General features: G+C 47.2%; 1 protein-coding gene across 1 annotated transcript in view; it reads left to right on the plus strand.

Annotated features, from left to right (window-relative positions):
- The first annotated feature begins 1,283 nt into the window (after positions 1-1,283).
- Positions 1,284-27,137, plus strand: part of LOC144798596 (beta-1,3-galactosyltransferase 5-like) — a 209,582-nt gene continuing 183,728 nt past the window's right edge. The window contains exon 1 of the mRNA XM_078669551.1: positions 1,284-1,463. The gene's annotated coding sequence lies outside the window, so the exon portion shown is untranslated. The remainder of the gene's footprint in view (positions 1,464-27,137) is intronic.

Genomic DNA, 27,137 nt, shown 5'->3' on the forward strand with positions numbered 1-27,137 from the left:
TTTAATGCAACCTATTTTTCAATAATTTAAATAACACTGTATTTTTTTTAAACGCTTTCCTTTTTTTAAAAGTTTCTTTCGGGCACATGCATCAAAGGAAATTGCATTCGCAAACGGTGCGAATCGCAAAATTCGGCAGTTTGCGAATGCAATTTCCATTTTTGGGATGCATCATGCATTTTGTTGTTCTCGCAATTTAAGAAATCGCAAAATTGTGATTTCTTAAATTGCGATTGCATTTAAGGAATCTCAAATTGAGATTCCTTAAATGCAACGCATCAAACTTTTAAAATCTGCAAATAAGGGGTGCAAATTACCATGAAGTTGACCTTCATGGTAATTTGCGAAAACTTTGAAAAATGCACAAAAGTGCATTTTTCAAAGTGCCATTTTACACACGCACATGCCCTTCCTTGGGGCATGTGTGTGTGGAAAATGTACTTAATGGCAAATTTCAGGGGTGCAACAGGGTGTCCTTTGGACCCCCCTGCACCCTTGAAATTGCATTCTCATTTTGCGATTCCTTAATTGCGATTCGCAAAATGAGAATGTCTTCCCATTCATTCCTCTGTCTGGGCCTCTAGGCCCAGAGGAATGAATGGGAAGGGATTCCTTAATTGCGATTCTTAAATTGAGAATCACAATTAAGGAATTTTAAGAAATTGCAATTTATTTAGCGATTTCTTGATGCATTGCAGTTTGCGATTCCTTAATTGCGACTCCTTATTTTTCGCAATTAAGGAATCGCAAACTCCAATGTTGAGACATGTGCCAGTTTGAGAGTTGGCAGTGGTCCCCTGCATGTCTTCGTACTCCCCAACACATTTTATTTTTACATTCACAAAGGAAAAAGGGTCCCTAGGTGACCCCTTCCCTTTTGCTAATACTTACTACCTCAACTCAGGAGTGGTACAATGTCAGTGTTATGAGGCCGGATTTCGGTTGCAAATCATTCATGCAGGTCATAGCGGTTCAGAATTTGGAAAGGACTTCTACAACCTGCCCCGAACTGGAATGGAATCCTAATCCACTTTTAGGACAGGGTGAAAGGTCACCAATTTATAAAATGGGATTAGCACATTTAAAAAAGCATTTTTGCAGTCACAAACTCTGAATTGGAGTGTTTCCAAGTGTCATTGTTCTTTGTACACTGGTCGAAGGTGCCATAAACCTCATGCGGTGTTGAACCGGTTCCAACCGGCTGTGAGTCTATTGGGACACACCCACAGAGAAGATATCCTGATGACGGCTCAATATAAAGTTGGTTTACAAGGCACACGATTACTTTTTACTTCCGACTTCCAATAGCCTTTAGAATTATTGTTCTCCACTCTCATGTTGGATTCATTTTTGGAGACCGGTGTGCCAAGCCTCTTGATCTCTGCCCACTTACCTCCAAAATTGGCGTCTTCGAGCAGCTGCACGCGCCACTGCATATCCAGAGGTGTATTAGGGCAGTAACTGTGAGTACAGCACTGTCTTTTCATATAGCATGTCCATAAAGATGATACGTTTGAATGTGAATTGTATAGCAGAAATATAGCTACAAAGCAACAGAGCATTGTACAAGAGATAACAATTAAAAACTAATTTCACTGCCTCTTCCCCAAAAGGTTGTGTATCCTGCATCTCAGTACTAGGGACTATTTCCTTGCTCCAGGGTTCTAAGCCTGGATTGTGGGGGGGGGGGAGGAGCTGTGGGTGGACCTGGGCAGGTGCTGTGGCCTCCTCCTGACCCCTGCACTGGGATGTGTGCACAAGTCCTTTTTGTTGCACTCATTGAAGCAAAGTGTGTATTTGACATGTCTATGGATTTCACACAACTCCTATGCCTATCAGTTGAGTTCATTATATGTGATGAAAATACAAATCAATTTACCAGTTTATACCAGTAAGTGATCTTTTTTTTAACACACCGTTATTACCTTTTAAATTAATTTACTAAGACATTTTAGCACAATTAAGAAATTGCACTGACATTTCCAAACACGGAATGTAACATACAAATCACCTCTGTTAGTGAACTATTAAACAGAGGAAAAACATTTTACGATAAATAGAACAGAAACAAACAATATGACGTGGTGCTTCCTTTATACTTTGTCCCAGCTAAGATCCTGTGACCCTCTGCAATGCGGAGATACTTCATTACACGTATTCTTCCTTCATAATTCAATGAGGGAAGTCCTGCCCCCCAGTCCTAGGACCTCTGTTTGCTCCACTGTTTCCTACCCCCACTCCCAGGACCTCTGTTTGCTCCACTGTTTCCTGCCTCCCACTCCTCTGTCTGTTCCACAGTTTCCTGCCTCCAATCCCATGTCCTCTGTTTGCTCCACTGTTTCCTGCCTCCCACTCCCAGGTCCTCTGTCTGATCCACTGTTTCCTGCCTCCAGTCCCATGTCCTCTGTTTGCACCACTGTTTCCTGCCTATCACTCCTCTGTCTGTTCCACTGTTTCCTGCCCCCAGTCCCATGTCTTGTTTGCACCACTGTTACCTGCCTCCCACTCCTCTGCCTGCACCACTGTTTCATGCCTCCCACTCACAAGTCCTCTGTTTGCACCACTTTTCCTGCCTCCCAATCCCAGGTCCTCTGTTTGCACCACTGTTTCCTGCCTCCCACGTCCAAGTCCTCTGTTTGCACCACTGTTTCCTTCCTCCCACTCCTCTGTCTGTTCCTCTGTTTCCTGCCTCCAATCCCATGCCCTCTGTTTGCACCACTGTTTCCTGCCTCCTACTCCCAAGTCCTCTTTTTGCACCACTGTTTCCTGCCTCCCACTCCCAAGTCCTCTGTTTGCACCACTGTTTCCTGCCCCCCACTCCTCTGTCTGCTCCACTCTTTTATGCCTCCCACTCCCATATCCTCTGTTTGCAACACTGTTTCCTGCCTCAATTCCATGTCCTTTGTTTGCACCACTGTTTCTTGCCTCCCCCTCCCAAGTCCTCTGTTTGCTCCACTGTTTCCTGTCTCCCACTCCTCTGTCTGTTCCTCTGTTTCCTGCCTCCACTCCCAAGTCCTCTGTTTGCACCACTGTTTCCTGCCTCCCACTCCCATGTCCTCTGTCTGATCCACTGTTTCCTGCCTCCCACTTCCAAGTCCTCTGTTTGCACCACTGTTTCTTGCCTCCCATTCCCAAGTCCTCTGTTTGCACCACTGTTTCCTGCCTCCCACTCTCAAGTTCTCTGTTTGCACCACTGTTTCCTGCCTCCCACTCCTCTGTCTGTTCCACTGTTTCCTGCCTCCACTCCCAAGTCCTCTGTTTGCACCACTGTTTCCTGCCTCCCACTCCCAGGTCTCCTGTCTTATCCACTGTTTCCTGCCTCCCACTCCCAGGTCCCCTGTCGTATTCACTGTTTCCTGCCTTCCACTCCCAAGTCCTCTGTTTGCATCATTGTGTCCTGCATCCCACCCCCAGTCCTCTGCCTGTTCCCCTGTTTCCTGCCTCCCACTCCTCTGTCTGTTCCACTGTTTCTTGCCTCCAATCCCATGTCTTCTGTTTGCTCCACTGTTTTCTGCCTGGCACTCCCAGGTCCTCTGTTTGCACCACTGTTTCCTGCCTCCCACTCCCAAGTCCCCTGTCTGCTCCACTTTTTCATGCCTCCCACTCCCAAGTCCTCTTTTTGCACCACTGTTTCCTGCCTCTCACTACCAAGTCCGCTGTTTACACCACTGTTTCTTGCCTCTAACTCCCAAGTCCTCTGTCTGCTCCACTGTTTCCTGCCTCCCACTCCCAAGTCCTCTGTGTGCTCCACTGTTTCCTGCCTCCAAGTCCTCTGTCTGCTCCACTGTTTCCTGCCTCCCACTCCCAAGTCTTCTGTCTACTCCACTGTTTCCTGCCTCCCACTCCTCTGTATGTTCCACTGGTTCCTGCCTCCCACTCCCAAGTCCACGGTTTGCACCACTGTTTCCTGCCTCTCACTCCCAAGTCCTCTGTCTACTCCAGCGTTTCCTGCCTCCTACTGGGAAAAGAAGGGTGCCTGTGCCCACTTAACTTTCCTGACCTTAGTAGCAGGGCAGACCCCCCCCCCTCCCCCCCACCCATCTAGGGTGAATTGCCTGCCTCCATGTTTGAATTATGTGCATGTAAAACAGCCATGGAAATGCTGGCAGACCTTGGAATGTAAATGTGATGTGACTGAAATGCTGAGAACACCCCCACACCCCCATCTCTGAACATGATAGGGAAACAAGGCAGGGGTGCAGCAAGCATCAGCCATCCTGGTGGAACCCCCTGTACTGGGCGGCACCTCTACCCCCTTGCCAGGGATAGAAATTAATCCAAACTCAGATCATTGCTCTATTAAGTCCCTTCTACAATGCCCTCCCACCCTAGTCTCCCATGTTTGTGGCGAATGAGTGGCTGAATGCACCTCAACACATACCCGAGAGTGAACTCTGTCCTGATGAAAGCCCCACCTTACTGTTTCCTAATATATCAGATTTATTGGAGACCAATACTTCCCCAAGCACAGGGACGAACCACCCCAGCACGCAGTGCGCGACAGCTCTTTATTCATTAACATTAAGCAAACAACGAGGAAAGTTTATGAGTGCATCTCTTGTGTCATAACTGTGCCCTGTATGCGGTGAGGATCGAGCCTCCCACAGTGTGGCTTAGTTAAATATTACCTGGTGTCCTAGGGCATCTAAGGCTGGCCTGAACCCTCTGTGTCCGCGTTATGTTTCGCTGATAGGGTTGAAGTAGTGCTTTTGCTATAGTGCAGCTAAAACACGACGCGTAGCTTTGCTCTGAGAGCCTGTGCGTGGTCTTTGATGTATTTACTTTGCTGTAACAACAAAATCGGTGGGGTGGGGTCCCAGGGAATCTAGTTTAACCCCTTGCGTGCTAATGACGGCCCCGTCCGTCATGTATCGCAGTGCTCGTGTGCTGATGACGGCTGGGGGCCGTCATGAACCCGCCCACTCTTCGAAACGGCCGCACAGGAGCAGAATCGCGGCCGCGCCCAAGGGGTTAAAGACCAGCCAGGAGAAGTTCCCCGAAACATAATCAGTAACACAATAACACCTCAGGTCTAAATATTAGCACATAAACCATATAGTAGAAAGGGAAGTGCAATGAATGTCTTGATCCTCTTAAATTTGTAGATAGATACAACCAAAAGATACCTTAAGGGCTAGAACCCTCACTCACCCGAAGGTGACATGCTTCATCATATGGGTTCCTCCTCCCAGTAGGAAATCCTAGTCCTACTGGGGGCTACAAATTCCTCACTGTGAGGAAGGATCTCAGGGATGTTTTCAAAGAGGTTCACTAATGGGTCTAGGATGCTAAAATCCCAAATGTGAGAGTTATGGTGCAGTGAGAGTGCAGCATGAAGCATGTCACCTTCGGGTGAGTGAGGGTTCTAGACTTTAAGGGATAATTCCCCCCCCTTTTTGGTTGTATCTTTTGGTTGTTATCTATCTACAAATTTGAGAGAATCCAGACATTCATTGCACTTTCCTTTCTACCATATGGTTTATGTGCTAATATTTAGACCCAAGGTGTTATTGAATTTACTTTGCTGACATGATGACATTTTAATTTTTAATTTATGTTCTTGTTAAGGAGGTCCTTGATGCTACGGGCTTTCGTACGCTCACAGTGCGATGACACTTGCGCATTTGTTTGTTAACTTTGATTATTGATAACTTATTTGTAAATATAATTCTTTTGCAATGAAAATGCTGTTCCTTTGTCACAGGTATTTGTATGTAGTATGTGGATTATCTGCCATTCAGATTCACCACTTACATACCTGAGAACTTAAAGAACAATCTCTCTGAGTGAGGAGGGGGTGAGGCGTTGAAGGGGGCATGAACTCATGCGAGAAGTACCTACCAGGGGCTTTTGAACCCTACCGCTCCCCCAAACCCGCCCCCCCCCCATAGAAAAATGCTTGCTGAGGCTGGCACCGATGTCCTGAGGTGTTGTCACAACCCTTAATGGACATCAGCAGTTCAAAACCTCAGAAAACGAGCTGGAAAACTACTATTTACAGTGCCACTGGTGAATATGACTCCTCACCGGGAGCCCGTGTGATGGGAGCTGATATCGTGTGCCACACGGCGGCACCGTGTGAGTTGGCAGGTCTGCACTTACAACACATGCTTCATATTTTGACTCCTTTTCATAAAACTCTTCTGTGAGGGTGCAGCTTACCTCTGCTAATGCTGCCCTCCAGCAAAGGTTCCCCACTTCCAGCTTCCGGGTTACTCTTAGGGTGACCAACCGTCCGTAAATTTCACGGACGGTCCGTAATTTGGACCTCAAGTCCATTGTCCGTGAGGGTCCCTTTTATGGACGCCTTTTGTCCGTAATTATGGGCATTGAAGGGAGCAGCAATGCTCCCCTCTGAGAGGCCTCAGCCCCCTGATGGGGCCGCCTCGCACTCCTCCTCGAGCACAAGAGCAGCCCCACCCGCCCATTGTCCTTCTGTCTGCGGCTGATGATTGCGACATACAGAATGGCAATGGGCCAGTTTGAGCTGTTACACTCTGCTCTCTGTTTAGCTGTCCTTTTGCCCCCATGGGTCTGCCCTGGACTTCTTCCTGTGAGTGTTATGTTTACACTTATTATGCACATGCTGTGAAGATTGCCCTGGAGCAATCCGTTTAATGCTCAGTGTTTCACACAAGGAGACTCTGGCTTGCCAGGGCGGCTGGGGCAGCGCTGATCAAATGAGTTGACAAACCCTTCTCCCACACAATTGGTGCCTGCTGCAGATTCACCCAGTCACCCACCTCCAGATTTGCCTCCAACACTCCTCCTCAAACTCAAATCAGCAGCCCTTTCCTTTGAAGATTCTGCGCTCATATATTTAGCTTTAATAACTATATAATCAACTCAAACCACCTTAAGCTTGACGTGATCTGTGGCCTGACGGTTATATTCTAAGAGATATTAATTCATACTTCCCTGCCCCTCCAAACTGTTCCGTACTTTCGGTCTGTAAACAGTGGACCCCGTGCTCGCCTGTTTTAATACACAGATGCTTTAGAATGAATCTATCAATGGATCGTAGTTAATAAATGCTGATGAAGGATGCCCCCTTACTTTCTTGAAGTGTATTGCATACAGGGCTGGACTGGGAAAGAAAACCGGCCCTGGCAAAGTGCTCGGCCGCCCTGTGCACCCCTCGGAGGGGGTTGGGGGTGCGACCGCGTTCTTTGCCAGGGCCAGTTTTCGACCGATTTGTTACAGGGCCTGTAACAAAAACGCCCCCCAGGGGCCCAAAACTGGCCCCCACCCTTGCGGCGCACCGGGGGATTGGCCGGTGCCCGCAACGGCCAGTCCGGGCCTGATTGCATACATGCCAACATTTTAGGACAGGGACGTGGGAGATTTAAAAGAAAAAATCAGGAGAATGAAAATATCCCCTTGACTTCTATTGTAGAAAATGCAATTTCAGGCGGGAGAGAGACATTTTTGGCTTGAAAAATCATTAGTCTCCTGCCTGAATCGGGTCTATTGGCATGTACGGTATTGGCATAAAGGCCAATCGGAAGATTTGGGGAGAAGTTGGTGCTTCTGCGGGACACTGGTTGGTAAACATCTTTGTTGGACTTGGCTGTCTCTTGCGCGTTAAATGATCCGTTTGTTTTAGGTCTGGCCCTACTCACGCTTTCTCAATAGTTTATAATAAAGATGAATTTATACATAGTAAGTGAACCCACATTGGCTCTCTTCACTGTAAGTGACAAATCACTTGTGCACAACAGCCCAAAAAGGGGTGCCCTTCAGTGCATGGGCTTCGTGCCTCGGCTGCTGGGTAACACCTTTATTTTAATTTTTTATATTTTTGCTATTTTTACACATTGCTTATGCTTGCAGAAGAAATAAATAACATTAGAACATTGGAATGTGGAGCATACATGAGTGAAAGGGAGGGTGGAGAGCTGGAAGAAAGGATGGATGGATGGATGAGTGAAAAGTAGAATGGGTGGACGGATGAGTGATTGGGTGGGTGGAGGAGTAAGTGGAAGGATGACTGGATGGGTGAAAGGGTAAATGGTTGGATGGATGAGTGAATGGATGGATGGGTGGACGAGTGGATGCATGAGCGAGTGAAAGGGAGGGTAGATGGACAAAAGGATGGATAGATGAGTGAAACGGTGGATGGATGAGAGAAAGGATGGATGAGTGATAGGGTCTATGGATTGATTTATGAGTAGATGAATGGGTGGATAGGTGAAGGGAGGATGGAAGGATGACTGGCTAAGTGAAAGGGGAGTGGAGAGAGAAAGGGAGGATAGATGGATGGATGAGTTAAAGCATGGATGAATGATTGGCAGAATGGATGGGTGAATGGTGCCTGGATGAGTGAAAAGAAGAATGTAAAGGTATATAATTGAAAGAATGCATATATGAGTGAAAGGGAGGGTGGAGAGATGGAAAAAAGGATGGATGGATGAGTGAGAAGTTGAATGGGTGGAGGGATGATGATGATGGTGACTGGGTGATGATGAATAAGTGAAAGGATGGCTGGATGGGTGAAATGGTAAATGGTTGGATGGATGAGTGAGTGGATGGATGGAAGAGTGGATTGATGAGTGAAAGGATGGCTTGGGTGAAAGGGTATATGGCTGGATGGATGAGTGAATGGATGGATGGGTGCAAAAGTAGATGGATGAGTGAAAGGATGGATTGGATGGATTATGGAGGGATGAGTGAAAGGGTGGGTGGAGGGATGGATGAGTGAAATGATGGATGGAAGGGTATATGATGGATAGGTTTGCAAATGGTTGAAAGGGTTTCGATATGGATGGGCAAACAGATGGAAGGACAGAATGAATGGTGAAAGACTGAATGATGGATGAAAGAAGTAATAGATGACAAAATGTACATTTTAAATGGTGGATATCAGGAGTTTGATGGAAGGATGGATGGCTAGATCCTTGGACAATAGAGCTCCTCTGGGGAGGTGTGTGATGACTTACTTTGATTTTTTGGGGCCATAGGAGCTTTAGTTTAAAGTGGGAGGTATTTACCTTTTCTGGCTACTCCCTTGCCTATGTGTTGCTATTCTGTATTTGCTGTGTACTTATGTGTGGGATCTACACATCATGCATATGACATCTTGAGTGACACACACCTGCTACTTGAATGCTACACTAATAATTGTAAATGTGGAGGAGGAGGACCCTCGCCACCTCCATCGACTATCCTGTAATTTATCCTGGTTCGGACGACGGGTGTTTATTGGCACAGTTCTACTGCTCATTTATTTGTTTCAGCGAACTTTTTTGGACTTCGGGGTCCAGAGCTACAGACTGTCGCAGTTCTCTGGCCTGCTCCATGGTGACGCCCCGCGCTATCTTGTCTCGCTTGCCGTCCAGTAAGTGAACAACAACGGACTGCCAGACTTGCGTGGGCTGGAGATAGCTTTCGGTTTCGATTCCTGTCCGGAGCTCGACCTGACTTTGTGGGCTCCGTGGACGGCCGGACGCTCCTACACCCTTGGTCTCTCCGCTCCTACTGCCGATCTGTAGCGGCTTCCAGATCTGAGACTGGCACCACCTTCGCCCTTTTGGTCCTACATTTGCTTCCGCAGTCACCATTTTTACCCGTCAACAGGCGACCCGTACGGGTCCAGGATCCAAGATGGCCACTAAGCCTGAGGGTGGGAAGCGTGGGCCTAAACCTGGCGTTCGAGGGAGTGCTCTGCAAACAAACATTATGGACCGGTACACTCTAGCTAAGGGATCGCCGGGAGCAGCAGCTAAACCCTCGACGACCATGCCGGAGGACTCATCGATTCCAGCTAAGATCTTTGAATCGGTCATGAATAAACAACTATCTGACTACATTCATATTAATGACCTGTTAGATGAAACCCAATTCGGTTTCCGGCAAGGTCACGGAACAGAGACTGCCCTGATCAAAGCGGCTGATGAAATCAGGGCCACAATGGATAAGGGTGGACAGGCTGTCTTGATTTTGTTGGACCTGTCGGCGGCTTTCGACACGGTCGATCATGTAACTCTGATCGGCCGTGTCGAGGCCATCGGCATTAAACATAGAGCTAGGGACCTCATTGCATCATTCTTGGCTGATCGTAGACAAGCTGTCAAGTTGGGCACTTTTACTTCACCTACCTTCAGCATTCCCTGTGGAGTGCCTCAGGGTTCCTCGCTAAGTCCGACCCTTTTCAATATCTATGTTTCGGACTTAGCGAGGGTAATAAAAGAGTATAATATCAATTTGACAACATATGCTGACGATACTCAGTTGGTGTTATCTATACACAAAGACGGACCCACGGTCGCAGCAAATTTTAAGAATGGTATGAGGGCCATTAGCAGTTGGATGGCTTCCAACTGCTTAAAACTTAATTCATCCAAGACGGAGGTTATGCTGTTTGGAAATATTCAACCTTTGTGGTCCCCTTCATGGTGGCCTGAGGAACTGGGAACTCCACCTCAACCTGCTAGTAAAGTCAGAAATTTGGGAGTGATATTTGACAACAAGCTCCTGTTCCATCATCATGCGAATGCGGTAGTTTCATCTTCCTTTAACATCTTAAGGAAAATAAAGAAACTTTTACCGTATCTTCCCATAGCTTTGGGAAAAACACTTATTTCCACACTGGTGTTCTCTCGCACTGACTACTGCAATGCCCTCTTCCTCAATGCTCAAAAAAAGGTTATTTCCAAACTGCAACTAGTACAAAATGCCTCCGCCAGAGTGCTATTGGGCATTCCCAAATACAGCTCTGTTTCTCGACACCTAGACCAACTGCACTGGCTTCCAGTCAGAAGTCGTACGAAGTTTAAGACCCTTTGCATTGTCTATAAGGCAATAAACAACACGGGCCCTAAATTTCTGAGGAGTTCCTTTAAACCTTTGGCAACCCCTAGAACGTTACGCTCTAACACGGCTCACATGCTTCAGATTCCTAGAACAAGGAAAGTGACTTGGGGAGATAGATGTTTCACCATAGCAGCTGCGAAATTGTGGAACTCCCTTCCCCTTAATATAAAGATTAGTCCATCATTGATTGTCTTCAGAAAGCAGCTAAAGACTTGGCTGTTTTCCCAATGACATCTTTTATACATCACTTTTATTCATTGTCTCAACGTTTAATCACTGGCTAATTAGATTTTAGTTCTTAGCGCCGAGACACCCACGGGTAATTGCAGCGCTTTAAAAATTGCAAAAAATAAATAAATAAATAAATAAATAAATCGATTGAAGACGAGCCCTCGCTGCGAGATCTCATGGGTGCCATCGCTGGTATGAAGGCCTCATTGGGGCAACAGTATGAGGCCTTGACTCTCAAACTGGATACGGTGGCGATTGATGTCAATCTGATCAGGGCGGACTTGGCGAAGACAAACGAAAAGGTCAAATCCCTGGATCTTAAGACCTCTAGCCTGGTCACCGACGTCTCTGAATTACAGGCTGAAGTCGGGAATCTGGGGAAAGCCAATGATTATTACTCTGGGCGCCTAGAGGACTATGAAAGCCGTGCCAGGCGCAATAACATCCGCCTGATTGGGGTCCCGGAATCATCGACTGCTGCCTCGACGGACCTATAGGTGGAAGACCTGGTGCTGAATCACTTGGCGCCCAAGGGTCTCAGCAAGTTCTTTGCTGTAGAACGTGCACATAGGATCCCCGGCGGCACACCTAAATCGGGTGCTAACCCTCGACCCATCATTGCGAGGATCTTTCATTTCCGGGACAGAGACGCTATCCTGCAGGCTTCGCGGCAGTCTGGTCCCATTGCCTTTGAGAACTCTACTGTCAGCTTCTATCCGGACTTTACACAACAGGTCCAGAAACAGAGGCTGGGGTTCCAAGGGGTCAAGAAGAGGCTCCGGGAACGGTCTATGAAGTATGCCATGCTCTTTCCGGCCCGTCTGCGGGTGGTACATAGGGATCGTACTTTTTTCTTCGACCATCCTGGGGTCGTGAGTGACTGGCTTGACACGCTGCCTACGGATCATGAACCTTTTGAGGACTCTGGCAAGTCGGATCGGGCGGAAGGTGGCCCGACAGAGCAGGAGTAGCTGTTGACTTTGACCCCGTACCCTTCCCGTTGGCTTTGAACTGTGCTATGCTGTGTTCTTAATGTTTGCAAGTAATAGTCTTTTTGGGGGTGGGTGGGGGGTGAACGGGTCCTTTCTCCTCCTGGGTTTTCTTTTCGTAGACTAGTTGGGTGGTTGGGCGACAGGCACACTGCAAGTTTATGGGGCTCTTTGGTCTTCAGCAGGGGTGCGGGGTGGGGGATGTAGTTGTTTCGACAATGTTGGGGGAACTGGGTTGTTTGTTTGAATTTTCTTGTTACTTGCAAGGCGAAGGAAGGGCGCACTCCTGTTTTTTGCAGTCGCTTCGGGTGTGGGGCGGGGGAGGGGCTGAACACGGGGATGGGGGGTAGGGGACTTCGGTTATTGTGTTGGAACGTGAACGGGTTGGGGGATGGGATTAAGAGGAGGGTGGTGTTGCAATTGCTGAAACGTTTGACTCCAGATGTTGTTTTACTGCAGGAGACTCATTTGCTCGGCAACAAGTGCTATGCTTTGAATAGGCGTGGTTATCGCCTTGTGGCGCACTCGGGTTTCACTTCAGGCTCTAGGGGGGCGGGCATTCTGGTTCGGACCTCCCTCCCCTTGGCCATTGATGATGTCATTCTGGATGATAAGGGACGATACGCCGCCATCGTGGAGCGCTGGGAGGGGAAGGTTCTTATTCTGATTTCTGTGTACGTGCCCCCAGGCCTCCAGGCCACCACATTTGCTGATCTGAGTGGACTTATCCTGGGTCTCCCCGAGGGTCTGCTTTTGGTTGGGGGTGACTTTAATGCGGTGGTCTCGGGGATGCGTGATCGTCACCCTCCCAGGGAACTGCCGAAGGCCCAGACTTGGTTGAGTGACTTCCTGGAGACGCTGGGGCTCACTGATTGCTGGCGGTTGCTTCACCCGGGACAGTTGCAATATACCTATCATTCTGGTGCTCATGGTAGTCTCTCGAGGTTGGACCACGTATTACTGCCCTCGGCCCATGCATCCCTCATACGGGAAGTTAAACATCTGGCTCGGGGCATCTCGGACCATTCTCCTCTTTGGCTGGTGGTTGATGCACGGCAGGGTTCGGCAGGCCGAGTGGCTCCGATCAACCCCTGGTATTTGAAGGACCCCAGGGTCAGGGATGAGCTGGTTAAAGCACACGATTGTTATTTTGTGGAAAATGTGGGCTCTGTTTCCTCCCCTAGTTTACTTTGGGAAGCTTACAAGACGGTCATTCGTGGCCAGGCCCTCTCATTGATTGGTAGCGTGAAGTTGGCCAACCGTGCTGAGTTGGTTCGACTTGAGGGGGAGGTCACGGCCCTGGAGGAGCGCTTGGAATCTGGGGTTACCACTGAGGGGTTACATCTACTGGAGTTGAAGCAACATGAATACAGAGCTCTGGTCACTGAAGCTGCTAAGGAAATGGGGAGGGAACAGCAGGGACGCTTGTATGATGTGGGTGATAAGGCTGGGAAACTGCTTGCTTGGTTGGATAAGAGGGAGAATGCAAGTCGTGTCATCCCTGTGATTGTTGCGGAGAATGGAGAGTGTTGTACAGACCCTGTTGATATTGTTGCATGTTTTGCCGACTATTTCCGCGAGGTATACTCCCAGGTGTCTGATCGTTCAGAGCAGGACTCCTGCCTGCTATTGCGTGATATTGCACTTCCCCGTTTGTCTGATATTGATAGAGATGCTCTGGATGCCCCGCCTACTGTGGACGAGATTGCCGCTGCTGTCCGTTCGGTCCGATCCGGCAAGGCCTCGGGCCCTAATGGGCTCCCCATTGAGCTATATAAACTGCGCCCGGATTCGCTAGCTCCTCATCTGCGCTCTATGTTTCTCGAGTCTTTGGAGGTGGGTTTTCTCCCGCCTGACCAGAGACTGGCCACTATTGTTGTCATCCACAAGGATGGTAAACCTCGGGATCGCTGTGCCTCTTTTCAACCCATTTCGTTGATTAACGCAGAACCTAAAATCTTGGCCAGGCTGCTGGCGACACGTTTGGCGACCGTTATTGGGGAACTGGTTCCCCCTGATCAATCCGGCTTTATACGGCATCGTAACACGGCGCTTAACCTCCGAAGGTTGCATGGCGTCCTGGCACGGGCCGAGACGCTGCGTGAACCCGCCATCTTGGCGTCCTTGGACGCTACGATGGCGTTTGATACAATAGAATGGCCGTATTTGTGGGCGGTTCTTGCTAAGTTTGGTTTCGGTTCGGAGTTCGTTCGGTGGGTCAAATTGCTTTACGCCGGTCCCATGGCTCAGGTGGTGGTCAAAGGTCGGGTCTCTGCGCCCTTTGCACTGAGCAGAGGGACGCGACAGGGCTGTTCCTTGTCCCCCTTGTTGTTTGCTCTTGCCTTGGAACCGCTGGCGGCCTGGTTAAGGTGGGAACCGTCCCTTAGGGGCATTAGGTGGAACTCGGGGTTTGAGGACCGTGTATCTCTCTACGCTGATGATATTCTGCTTTATCTTACATCACCCCGTAAATCCCTCATTGTGCTGTTTGATGTCTTAACGTCCTTCCGCAAAAACTCGGGTCTTGTCATCAACTGGTCGAAGTCCTGTGTATACGTCCTGTCAGGTGCCGCCCCCCTTCTGCCAAGTGGTTGTCCTATCGCGATTGTGAAAGATGGCTTTAAATACCTAGGCATTTTTATCACGCTGAGCCCTGCACTGCGGTTTGACCGTAATTTACTGCCCCCTCTTCAGCGCCTTCGGGCAGATGTGGTCGCCTGGGGGAAACTTCCTCTCTCTCCCCTGGGTAGAGCAGCATTGTTTAAGATGATGTCACTGCCCCGCTTCCTCTACGCATTGCAAAACACACTTGACGTTGTCCCGGCTACATACTTCCGTGAGGTTGAAAGTTTACAGAGGCAACTGGTGTGGGGGGGTAGGCCCCGAATCGCCATTGCTAAATTGTCGCTCCCGTGGTACGACGGTGGAATTGCTTTGCCTGATATCCGTCGCTATTATTGGGCGTCTCAACTGGGGGCGATAAATCATTGCATGTATGGCCCTTTGCCGAATCCGGCCTTCGAGATGGACAAATGGTTGTTACCGGGGGGCGACTTCAATAGAGCCCTCTACTCGAAACTCACCCCTCGCAACGTGACGGGCCCCACTAGGACGGCCGTCCAGGTGTGGCGACATGCTTCCATGGCGCTTGGATGGACTGATACATTGACTCGTGCCACCCCCCTGTACGCGTCTGATAGACTTGGCTCACTTTGGCAGTTCCGGGGGTTTGATAGGTGGGACTTGATTGGTATCAGCAGGATTGATGATGTTTGGACTAAGGGGAGAATGAAGACGTTTGAGGAATTGAAAACCGAGTACGCTTTGAGCGATCGCGAATTCTTTCGCTATGCGCAGGTCCGTCACGCGGTGCTCTCGGTCTTCCCTTCGAGTGTGGAGATACCGGAGTCGTACCCGCTTGAAGACAGGGTACTGGACGGACACGTTCCTGATAGTACGATTTCGCTTATTTATAAAAAATTAATCAACTCCAGGTCTGATCTCCTGGTTCGCCTTAGAGAGGTCTGGACTGGTGATGGGCTGGAGCTGGACGATGAGGACTGGCAGGCGGCGATCTCCTCCCCTAAAGAGGTGGCCATCCAGGCGCGCCTTAGATTTGTGCAACTTAAAATCCTGCATAGAGTGTATGTCACTGGTCCCCGTTTGGTACACATGGGCTTCTCTGTGGATGGTTTGTGTCGGCGTGGATGCGGTCTCCTGGGCACCTTTTTACATATCATCTGGGAGTGCCCTGAGATAGTGCGATTCTGGTCCCGTGTGCACGAGGTGATGAGTGAGGTTACAGGGGTGCGATCGATGCCGGAAGCTAGGAGATGCCTGCTGAACGTATGGGAACCGAATGATTACTCCGTGTCGCAGCTTCGGTGGGTGACCTTGGGCAATATGATTGCCAAAAGAGACATTGCGCAACTGTGGGGCGCTCAGGGCCCGCCCGGGATTCGGAAATGGAAACAAAACATGGACTGGTGTATGTTCAGAGAAAAAACTGTATATATTTCTCGAGGTACCCCCCGAAAATGGGGGAAGATATGGACTCAATGGAACACTTACCGTGGTGATATATGTGCCCCTCCTCTTCCCGACCCAGATGTTGCACCCACGTCCCCGTAACCCGAGGGTTCCTTCACATACTATTGTATACCGGTTGCAATTTGTTTCTTCTGCCCCCCCCCCCTGTAAGACTCTTTCTCTATGGAACAATCGCTCATGGTATTGCCCTTCCCGCTCCAACACCATGTACTGCAACGTTGTGTATACTGATGTCTCTTTCTCTTCTGTCCTTGCAAGCTGTTTGTATTTGTGTTATAAAATTAATAAAAAGTTTTCACAAAAAAAAATAATTGTAAATGTTTGCATGTTTTTTTAGGTGTAAGGTTTTAGGGAGAGCCTCATAGTGCCATGAGCTGTGCTTGAGATGTATATTCTGTTTGTAGCAGAAGGCAAGGCGTCAAAAATAAACGACGTAATAGTGTATCGGCAGTGCCTTCTTTAAGAAAGCTGCAGGGAAAAGCACATTTGTGACTTCGTTAGCTAGTGCAATTCTCTCCGAAGCCCCCATAAGCAAAGTCAGATTCCATATTTTAAGTTCCACTTGCTGAAACACCCATAAAGCGTTCCCTGTAGTGGGTTCATCGGAGAAATCCTCCCATTAGTTCACCTATGCGTGCCGCTTTACATCTCACAATGGCACTCAGATATGAGATGCTAGTAACAAAGACTATCCGAGCAGAACTCCCTGACCGCTTCTCTCACCAAACATGCCTGCTCAGGCCCATGAGTTGCAAACAAAATATCGGACTGGAGAACCCAGTGCAGTAACCATATAAATAGATCATTATCATATGAATTACACCAAAAAACCTGCACAGTTGCTCAAAGCTGCGCGCATACCGAAAAACCATGAAGTGCACGATTGTCTCAACCTAATATAAACGTATTTTGACTTGTACTTAAGTGGCTGTCTATTTACTTACTTTTATACTATTGCACAACTTCCTCTGATGTGTCTGTAAAACTTATCTTTTGTCCTGAAGTTTTGTCCTGTATTTTGACCCTTTGTCCTGAATTTTTACACTTACCGTCCTGAATTTGCACCCATGCCAGTCGGTCACCCTAGTTACTCTTGCCCAAGGTGATGCTTCCTTATGAGCTTTTCTTCCTGTGAGTGTGGTGGCTTCTTACCAAGCACAGCCCCTAATAAAAAGCCAGACCGACAGGATTTGCTAACGTTTACTATTTATTTTTGTTTAAATCCAAATAAACAAAAATCATGGGAAGTAACAGCACCTAAAGGGAAAATAAATGCATCTCAGCATGTGTGATGAATGCTGGGGGTCTTCGGGTACTGTGTGGTGCAGCAGTTGGCAGTGTCACATATGTATGACTCTAAATGTCCTTTACTGTTATTTGTAAGACACAGAATCATGGCAGTATTGTCTGTTGTTTCTTAAATGAGTGCTGTTTAAATATAATGGTATAATGGTAACATGATTGTTATACTAATATTCACAGCTCCCCTGAAGATGGGGGAATAACCCGAAATGCATCGGGAATCGTCTAGAAGCTTAGTTGCATTCAACCCATAACTATGTTTATATGTGCAATGTGATGTAACATTGATTATAGATACATGTGTGCAAAGACAATGTCAAACCAAAGTTATGTAAAAAATTGAAATTAGGTTTACATTAAATGTAAAACAGAAAGATAAAAAGGTGTTTTATTGGTTTCAATCTGTGAAAATCTTAAGGCTGTAATGTAGGAACCCATAGGGTCCATTAGTAGTGTGCACCGTGTGGAGTACACAGATTGGTGTACTCTTAAGAAACATACACCTAGATTCATCAAAGTCCCGTTTTGCGAGTCTGTAATAGCGATTCATAAGGAATCGCTATTAAGTACTTGCAAAACAGGATTCATGTAGGAATTGCAAAAAATATTGCGATTCCTACATCTTCCTTAATTGCGATTAGCAAATTGCTAATCGCAAATAAGGAATTACTTTCCATTCATTCCAATGGGCCTACAGGCCCATAGGAATGAATGGGGAGTTATTCCTTATTTGCGATTAGCAATTTGCTAATCGCAATTAAGGATGCGATTTCAAGGGTGCCAGGGGTGCCCAAAGGACACCCTGTAGCACCCCTGAAATGCAAATTTACACAGGTGTTGCGCACACACACGTCCAAAGGACATGTGTGTGTGTAACATGCAACTGAGAAAAATGCACTAAAGAGCTTTTTTCTATTTTTTCGCTATTTACCACGAAGTCAGACTTCGTGGTAAATAGCGGCCAAATATTGCGAATTCGCAATTTAAAATTGGTTAATAAATTGCATTTAAGGAATCTCAAATAGAGATTCCTTAAATGCAATTCCTCGCAAATATGCGATTTCGCAATTACCGATTTTTGCATTTGGGATGATGAATCCCAAATGCAAAAATTGCGCTCGCAAAGGGCCAGATTCGCAGAATCTGGCCCTTTGCGAGCCGATTTTTCTTTCATGAATCTACCTGATAGTGCCTTTCTATCTGCCATGTGGTACCTTCTGCCCTTTGCTGACTGCCGCTGCAGGCATTCTGCCATGATCCAGGGACGGATTGCATACGCACTGTCACCTACAACACATGATATAATTACGAGCATCTTTGTGACGGTCATACGCATGGTAATGTGCAGGTGCATAAACTTGGGGCATATTTGCAAGCCCCTTGCGCCACCTGTACCTCACTTTTCCCATGTTAAAAATGACGCAAAAGTGGCTTGTAAATAAGCCCCTTGGTATTTACCTAAGAGCTACCCATTTCCAAGGTGCTGCCAGGGTAGTTTGCTACAAGTCAGTCAGTCATTCTGCACTCTGAGGCACATACCACATCCAGGTTTAAGGAATGCTGATTTTTTCGGTTCCCGTTCAGGTGATCTGTAGCTGGTGCTAGCATATCATTATACATGCTTCATCAACACAAGGTTTTACTGGCAGTGGTTGTGCTACCGGATAAAATGCCACCATGGGTTCTTGCAGCTCTGCCTGGGTTTCTGGAATGATCTATGCTCATGAATCTAGGAAAGGCCTTAAAGTGTGCCCTTTGGGATACCCACCAGCACAGGTACTATGCCATGGTTCCTGTCCGATGCAAGCAGGTGTCGCGAGCACAGAACTTGCACAAGATTGACTACGCTGAGCTTTTCTTTTCAATCATGGATCTAGTCCATTAATCAGATGAAATAAGGCAGGTTTGCTTAATCTATGTTTCACCTTGCTCAAAAAATGTTCCTCTGAAAATCTGTTCATTTCCCCTTCATCTCCTCTGCTGGGGTGTCATATTCCACATTCTCCTCACCACTGAAGAGAGCTCTGCCATTTTGAAAGCATGCTGCAGTGAGAGCAGTGGCAGATGGTAATTTTAGCAAGTGGGGGGGAGGGGGGCAGATGGGACACAAACGCAAACGTAAACACTGGCTCGCACCCATATATTCACCCATGGGCACATACACACATCCATTCACAGCAATCACACCCAACTATTCATGCACACATGCACCAGACATTAGAAAAAATCATACTTACTTGCGCAGCTCTGCCTCAGAGGTCCCAGGAGGGGTGAAACTGCAGCCTTCCCTCATTGGCTGACAGGTCAGCCAATTATGGGAGGCAGCAGTCCCTACTCGTCACCGAGTGGCATTGGCTTTGTGAGAGTTGCTGACATTACCCCACTCTGTGACTAGGTGTAAATCTGTATTTGTAAAGCACAAACTACTCACCCTCTCAAGGCGCTGGGTGCCGTCGTGGAAATTAAGTGAGTTATTGCCCAGAGTGACATGGTGATAGCTGAGCTGCCACTGGAGCCGGAGAGCAAACTGTGAATCCTGTGCTCCGAAGTCAGTTGCCCAGGCCATTGCACCACACCTCTCCAGTGATAGACACTTGGCCCATGGCACTGCATGGCTTACAACTGAAGCGCCCATTTCCCAGGCAATGAGTGCTCCCCCTCCCCCTTGCCCCCCTCATCATGAGGGAGAGGGCATCCAGGTGTTTTTTCTAGTCTGAAGAGACTGGGGAGCTGTGACATCTTCAACCTGGCAAAATCTAGCTCACGCAGCCAGGAGCCTGCATATTTAGCGCCTGTCTAGCTCCTGGCTGCATGACCTGAAAATAAAGAGTGTCTGTCAGGCTGACCTTTGCTCAGCCTGACAGACACTCTTCTTTTTTTTTTTTTACTTTTTTTATTGATTGAAAATCAGAAGTACATTACATGATTGAACGACATATTGCATGTTACCATTAGAAATTCTAGTTCACCATCATTCAAGGTTATTCAGGGTGCATCTCCTATCAGTCTATCTTGCCTACGCATCTCCATTTCAACCGTGGGTGATAAACACAGGTCTCCTCTGTATTTGTTCCAATGTGACCATTTCCTGTCCCATTTCTTCGGGTAGCCCCTCGCCTTATAGACCTATGTCTCTGTCAACATGCATCTGTCCATTTCCCTGACCCATAGAGTAACACGAGGTGGGTTCTTACCCCCCCCCCATCCCCTAGCCACTTCCTTCTACACCAGCGTGTACCCCAGTGTTGTGAACTGTTGTTCGATCTACGTTAAGTCAGTGGCCTCCCAAATGTTCAGTAGCCCGAGTCTTGGAGTGAGTGTTATTTCTTTTTCCAGGGCCTTAACCCCTTCGTTGCGGGGGTTATTCCCCCGCTGTGCTGGGGGGAGGGGGGCGCGCACAGCGCCCCCATCTCATGACGAGCTCAGCTCGTCATGAGCTACTGAGCTCCGGTGCTCATGAAGAGCTGAGCTCGTCACAGGTGTATTGACTCCCGTGGAACGCTCAGCACAGCAGGGGAATTCTCCCCGCACCTCGCGTGCCATGGGCCATGACAAGCTGAGCTCGTCATGAGCACCGGAGCGCCGTGGCTCATGACGAGCTCAGCTCGTCATGAGCGTCGAAGGAGTTAAACATGTGAATTGTGGCTCCCTCCCAAAGTGGGCGTATTGTGGTATATAAATAAATAATACCGGATCTAGGTTTGACTGGACATAATAATAACAGATAGCTCAATAAATAAGAGTCAAGATTCGAGGTAGTAGGAGTTTGCAGGTTTAATACAGCATAAAGGACAGGAACAGGACAACCTGCACGGGAACAGGATGGCAGGGCCCTGCAGGGGGGACAGGGAATGAGCGCGCTGACTTTAATAACAGTACACAAGCATATATACTAAAACAGTTGCATTACAGCGAATACAATAGGCGGAGCAGTGGGTGTGGTCAATAGCAGTCGCGAAAGATAAGGGTGAAAGTGGGTGTAACAAGGCGTATACATAGACATGTGATGTAAACGTAACAGAATATGTCATTAATGGGGCGGAAACATGGAGGGGGCTACCTAAGGAGCCGGGACCTCTAACCTAATGGTGCGCGCAAACTGACAATGACGTGTTACTAGGAGAAGCTGGGGGCTATGAACTCTGTGCTAGGAGCAGAGACTGAAGTCTGGAGAGTCAGGGCGACATGTGCCTAAACAAATCTAGTATCTGATGTTTAGAGAACATGTTGATAGAATCCAAAAGTTATCGGGGTAAAGGCTAACAGACTCTAAGACTGGTGCATGCATTATTCTACATGTAGTGCGTGTTGAGGAATATTAAATGACCATAAATACAGTATTTCTCTTACATGGAGACGTAAGGGCTAGACGATGATGGAAACTATTGATGCGATTCAGTAGCTTAGGAATGCAGAGAAGGAGGGCTGGACTGATAACTAGAATCATAACATACTCTTGGCAGACTCAGAGGCAGAGCCAGGCTGAGCCGGGCACTGTGAGGCAGGAAGTAAGTGAAGGGTCAGGAACACAGGTGGGGGCTGTATCGCTCCTCAGCGAGGGTTCAGGAGACAGAAGCTGAATCTGGTGTCCGGGCCCTTTTGAGGCCTAGAAACGGGGACTTTACAATGAAATAACGTGCACACTGGGAAACGTGGCAACGTAACTTTACATAGGCCTGATATTCGTAGTATTCACGAGAACTGGAAACTGGCATACTAGAGATGGACACAACTGTAATTGCGTCTTTAATCGAACAGAGGGAATACATATGCATATTAATCATGCACACATAACATAAGATGGAGGACACGTAGGGACACAGAACATGGCAAAATTTACTTTTCCACATTCCCTCCTTGTCACTACGTTTCCATCAGGAAACATCAATATTCATGATACCATCTATCATTTCATACAGTATCATTTGCTCGTCTCGAATTTTCTTGGAACTGGATTTAGAACGGGACTTGGTACTAGGAATACAAGAGGTAGCACAAATACCGCAAATCGCAGGGCCACATTGTATACAGAGGCAGCAACTGAATATGATCGCTACTGCAATACCTAGAAAAGACAATACTTTCCATCCCCAGGCGGAAATCATATTCCAGAACCAACCGGACCATGTCCAGGTGCCTGGATCTTGGTGTAACATATGGGCAATTTTATGGAGTCTGGTTATAGCTGAATAAACAGACGGCGCGTTATTAGGAATGAAAATGCAGCAACTAGATCCGATGACTCTACAGGCCCCGCCCCTATCGGCCAGTATGACGTCAAGGACGAGACGATTCTGGAGCACGACAATTCTCATAAAGGATTGTTCTTCGGTTAAGTTACTTAGAGCAGAAGTAGTCTCAATCACTACTGCTTCAAGGGTTCTGGTTAATCTACGTATCAGTTTACTATTCACAACAGTACCTAAATAAGGGAAGACACCTTTATTGATATCTATGTATTGTTCTAGAGCAGTTTCAGTATAATCGACAATCGGGAGGTCTCTCTTGTGTCTAGTATGTACTAGGTGGGAATTCCTATGATAGTCAGGTGGGGCTAGAAAAACTGGTGGCAGTAGGAAGGCAATGTAACAGGTTCCCTCCCAATCGAGGGGCAGACTAACATATGCGGTCTGACCACAAACAAAATAAGAATGACGTGAAGCGTTGAAAATAGATTTCCTACTGTCACTATACTTGATAATAGTAGTACAATCACTATGGCCTACATGTACAGAACCATTCTTTCGGACACATAATTCACCTTTGACTGGTAGTTCTGACATAGCAGGTAAGTCGGGAGTAGAATCAGACTGAACATTCAGGACCATGAAATTCGAAGAATAATTACCTAAATTATAAACTTCATTTTCTAGATCTAACCCTGTTCTGTGGGGAAGACCTTGCTTGTCTGGAAAACATGTACTGTTAAGAAAAGACATATCTGTTGAGGATGATGTTAACGTGGACCATGCTCCACACGAACCATTATGTGAAAATGGATAAGGAAAGAGTGGCAGAACTCCCTTCGGTGTCTGGAAAGGGGGGAGTCGACCACACACCCAACAATTAGTGGCATTGCTGGTCTGGTGTGAATAATGCAACATGCGGATAAAGGAATTATTACGCATAGCAAGACGATAAGAGAGTTCATGAGGAGGCAGATCACTAAACGTGTGCTCTACTGTAGCAATAGAAGACTTATTTACATGAGGAACTGGAAAATACAAATAAAATGCATAACCTGTGCAGGTAAACATAAGGCTGAAAAACAATATGAAACTTAGAAAAACGATACATCGGATTGAGTTTTGACTAACTCTCTCACTATGGGGGTCTATTTTATACATGTCAGAAACCGGTCTAACCGTTTCACCTAGGGGAGGACTTAGACAATCAAACTGGCTGACTTATTTTACTAGACCTTAATTTTTGCTTGTACTCCTGCTGCGGAGTTTTCTCTAACAGGGAGGGATTCGTATCATAGTCTTTTGCGGGACAGTCCTTAAGAATAGTACTTTGGCAGTCTTTCAAATCCTCGGAAATGTTCTTGGTAACAGACTTCAATCCAAAAAATCTTTTCACATGTGACAAATGGACCCAGCCCTTCCTGCCTTCCAGCTTGACGGCAGTACGGGTGGCCAGGAGGACCTGTTTGGGTTCCTTCCAGCGAGGCTCCAGCGGACTTGAACGATCAAAGTTCCTGACAAGAACCATGCATCCGGGAACGATTTCATGCGGTGCCACCTCGGTATTGTCTGGAAATGCGGCAGCAACCTGTGAACGACAAGAGTTGAGGGCAGACATCAAGGAAGCTAGGTAATCTGTCAGCATATTACTTGAAACATCGGTAATACTTCGGGGTCTAGGTGTACCCCACATGTTAGGGGGGCGGCCGAATACGACCTCATACGGAGACAGACCTGATCTGGAATGTGCGACCATGCACATATAAAACAAAGCGACTGGCAGAGCTACTAGCCAGTCTACACCTTTCTTTTTACATACTTTGGCAATGCGGATTTTCAGGGTCTGATTATGTCTCTCTACTAGACCAGCTGCTTCTGGATGGCGTACACAATGGAACTTCCACTGGTACCCTAACAACAGGGAAATGTGTTTCATAAGCTCGGATGAGAATGGCTGGCCGTTATCAGAATATACGACTCTAGGGAGTCCATAACGGGGGAAGAATTCACGAACCAACTGCTTGGCAGTGGTCGTGGCTGTGTAATCTGGAACTGGATATGCTTCTGTCCACCTGGACAAAGCGCATACAACTACGAGGACATACTTGAAACCTCGACATCGCTCCATCTGAATATAATCCATCTGGAGGACTTCAAAAGGGTGGTCAGGGGGCTGGAATCCACCTTGTTCCACCGGGACACTTTTACCTGGATTAAACTGGCAACATATCATACAGGTACGGACCTTCTGCTTAGCTGCAGCTCGTAAATGCTTGTTGAACCAAATGTTCTGGATACTATCTAACATAGCTTTTTCTCCTAAATGTGCTGGACTATGTGCGGTATTAATAATGACTTGAACCATAGAGTCGGGGAGAAACCATGTGGCTCTACCCTTCGTTACCCATCCCTGATCTGTCTGGACCCCTCCTTGTTCGGACCATTTCTTGATTTCATCGGGAGTAGCATGTGACTGGATATCTATGACGTCTTGAGTAGGGTCCTTAACTGTCATACATGTAGTCGGATCTGGAGTATGTGTCTGTGTCGGGTTAACTGAAATGTCTGGAGTCTGTGCTGTAAGCTTGGCTGTGCGATCTGCTAGATCATTACCTTGGGAAATAGTGTCAGTAACTTTCGTATGTGCTTTGCACTTCATGATAGCAATAGATGTCGGTAAGTGTATGGCATCTGACATAGCCTGAATAAGGAGACCATGCTGAATCTTGGTTCCATGAGAAGTCATGAAACCTCTCTCCTGCCAGAGCACTCCGAAGTCGTGTACGACTCCAAATGCGTAGCGTGAATCTGTGTAAACATTAACTTTCAGGTTCTTAGCGTGTATGCAGGCTTGTGTCAGAGCAACTAGCTCTGCTGCTTGAGCAGACAGGGTGTCAATACGGTGTGTCTCTATAACTTCAGTGTCAGTAGTCACTGCATACGCGGCTACTAGTTCTCCTGTACTTGTTCTCATACATGAACCATCCACATAAAGTGTCAGGTCGGGATCTGGTAATGGAATATCTGTCAGATCTTGTCTTGGCTTAGTCATAGTATTAACAACTTCCACACAGTCATGTGTGGCAGGAGTTGAAATAACTGACGGTAACAGTGTAGCAGGATTTAGAACGTTGCAGCGTCTGATTTCTATGTGTGGCTGGAACAGTGTCAGTTCATAACCTGTTAAACGTGCAATTGTCAAGTGCTGAGTCTGTGTTCGGTTTAAAAGAACTTCCACAGAGTGTGGAACTTGTACTGTCAAGGAATGCCCTAATACTATGGAATCACTTTGTCTGATAGCTAGTGCTGTGGCTGCAACTGACTTGAGGCACGCAGGCAGAGCCTGGGCTACAGGATCTAGTGTGCTCGAAAAATAAGCACAGGGCTTGTATTGTCCTGCTTGATCTTGTGTGAGAACAGATAATGCTGTACCTTCACGTTCTGTGACAAAAAGTGTAAAAGGCTTACTGTAGTTCGGTGTAGCTAGAACTGGAGCTTGGCATAGAGCTTTCTTTAACTCATTGAAACTAAGTGTATGTTCAGATGTCCAAGGGAGGACAGTCGATACGGCTGCCTCCTGTGTCGTTAACTGTATCAGTGGCTTGGCTAGAAATGCATACTGAGGAATCCATTGTCTGCAGTAAGAAGTGAGGCCAATAAAAGCACGTACCTCCTTCTGGGTCTTGGGCTGAGGAAGACTCGCTATTAACTGGATACGGTCGGGTGTCAACTGCCTACCCCTCTTGGACAGTAAGTGGCCTAAATAGATCACTTGCTGGACACAGAATTGAAGCTTCGAAGGGGACACCTTGTGCCCCATCTCGGCAAGGAAATACAAGACTGTAAGGGATGCTCGCTCGCAAGCACGTTCAGAACGGGCTGTGATCAGTAGATCATCGACATACTGGAGCAGGGCAGTGTCAGTTGGCATGTGAATGTTGTCTAGTTGTCTCTTAAGTGCTTGACTGTAAATACTCGGACTTTCTGTGAAACCTTGAGGAGCTCGTGTGAACTTATAGCTTCTTCCATTTAAACAAAATCCGAAAAGAAACTGGCTGTCTGGATGAATGGGGACACTGAAAAACGCGTTCTTGAGGTCTATGACTGTAAAAAATGAGGCTTCGGAATCAATGGCTGTCAATAGGGATGAAATATCTGGGACAACTGGGTACTGGGGAATAATACATTTATTGAGTTCTCGAAGGTCAATCACTAATCGATATACTGGGGGTGCATTTGGATCAGTACGTTTCATGACTGGAATGATCGGAGAATTACATACATTGGAGTCAGTTTCTACAACTACTCCTTGAGCCATGAGCTCATCAATAATTTTGGATAAGGCTGTTACAGCCTCAGGTGGCAATCTGTACTGTCTGATTCAGGGCAGGACTACACCTGGCTTGAGAGTCACACGATGGGGTGTGATTTGCATATAACCAACATCAGTTGGACCTTGCACCCATAGATGCTGCGGAACATTAGACAATCTCGGATCAAAATCTCGTAATACATAGTGACCCTTGAAGTCACGTAAGAACAATCGTATTCCCTCTGGGGAGCAGCA

This window comes from Lissotriton helveticus, chromosome 12, assembly GCF_964261635.1.
Source record: "Lissotriton helveticus chromosome 12, aLisHel1.1, whole genome shotgun sequence".
Taxonomy (NCBI): domain Eukaryota; kingdom Metazoa; phylum Chordata; class Amphibia; order Caudata; family Salamandridae; genus Lissotriton; species Lissotriton helveticus.